The sequence below is a fragment of the Anolis sagrei genome, chromosome 1 (genome assembly GCF_037176765.1).
Source record: "Anolis sagrei isolate rAnoSag1 chromosome 1, rAnoSag1.mat, whole genome shotgun sequence".
Lineage (NCBI taxonomy): Eukaryota > Metazoa > Chordata > Lepidosauria > Squamata > Dactyloidae > Anolis > Anolis sagrei.
In genome coordinates this window covers 111,750,801-111,752,614 of record NC_090021.1, presented here as the reverse complement: position 1 = coordinate 111,752,614, position 1,814 = coordinate 111,750,801, and positions in this window count along the sequence as shown.

Below are 1,814 nucleotides of genomic sequence, written 5' to 3'. Positions count from 1 at the left end.
TATCATAGTAAGATGCATCTTGTGTAATCACAGACACACAAAGTGTGGCAGTCCCAGCTTCTGCCAACCTAGCACTTTGAAAACATGCAAATGTGAGTAGATCAATAGGTACTGCTTCTATGGGAAGGTAACAGCACTCCATGCAGTAATGCTGGCCACATGACCTTGGAGGTGACTATGGACAACACTGGCTCTTTGGCTTAGAAATGGAGATGAGCACCAACCCCGTCGGACACGACTAGACTTAATGTCAGGAGAAGTCTTTACCTTTACCTATGTCACACTGATGAATCTTTTACGTGAAAAAGCAGTAGGATAATCTAGGATTCTTGACAAGTATTTACAAAGCGGGAATTTCTTGGTGTTAACTGAATTTGGAGCTTGCCTTCTGAACCTTTTGCTAAGTCATTCATTAACATTTATTAACAACTCTGTGTTACCCCACTATTCATTTTTTTCTTTGTTCTTCTCCTTGGTGAACATAATTCATATTTGGCCCATCAGCACACTATAAATCCATCAAACAATAGCCTTAATTTTACCTATTTGTGTGCAATATAGAATCATAGAGTTGGAAGAGACCTCGTGGGCCATTTTTTTGGAGCAGGCAGGTATTCCTGAGAAACTTGTTTCCCTATTTTGGGTTCGATTTCCCCTAATCCTTTGTTCATTCCATGTTGCTGAGGTTGAGAATGGCTTTTTTGTGTGAGAAGACTGAGGTAAAGAAGGCATTAAGTAGTTCTGCCTTTTCCCTATCCCGTCAGCATTACCCCAGCTTCTCCTCGCAGAGGCCCTATCATCTCCTTGTTCTTGCTTTTCCTTGTTCTTGCTTTTGACGTAAGCAAAGAAGCCCTTTTCATTGTTTTTATTGTCCCTGGCAAGCCTGAGCTCATTTTTGTGCTTTTGCCTTGTGAACCTTTTCTCTACAGGAGTTGGTTATTCGTTTGAATTCTTCTTTGGTGATTTCTCCCCTTTTCCACTTCTTGTGCATGTCTCTAGTCTAACCCAGTTAGAAGTTCTTTGGACATCCGTTCTGGCTTCTTTGCACTTGTCTTATTTTTTTCTCTTTGTTGGCACTATTTGCAATTTCACCTTGAGTATTACTCTTGAAAAACTCCCATTCATCCTTAACTCCCTTGTGGGTTTGACTTGTCTTAGTTTCGGCCTTCCTTAATATTGCAAACTACAGGAGCACGTGGTCACTTGCCCCTAAGGATCTGACCACTTCAACTGCATTGATCAGGTCCTCCGCATTTGTTGGAATGAGATCGGGAGTAGCCAATCCCCTTGTTGCCTCTTCTACCTTCTGGACCATAAAATTGTCTGCAAGGCAAGCAAGGAATTTGTTGGACTTTGTACTCTTGGCTGAGTTTGTTTTCCAGTAAATATTGAGATAGTTGAAATTGCTCGTGACTATTATATATCTCTTCTTTGTGCCTGTTTGGTCAACTGTTGACAGAAGGCTTTGTCGAGTTCGTCATCCTGGCTCAGAGGACTGTAGTAGATACCCACAAAGAGATCTTTTTAGTCTCAGTTCCCTTGATTCTTATCCAGATACTTTCAAAATGGTTTCCCGGATTGCAGTCATGCATCATATCATGTGAGATCTCACCAAAAGCCAAACTAAAATCATAATATATACTACATCCAGTTTTCTCCTAGTCTATCATGCTCATAACAATCCGAGAGAGAATGTGTTTAGATTATTCTGCATAACATCCATACTGCCTTTAAATAATCACACCATTCTTTTCTAAGTGTTCACAAACTGTTTAACAATCAGTTCAATGTGAGCCAGTCAGTAGCAACCCCCT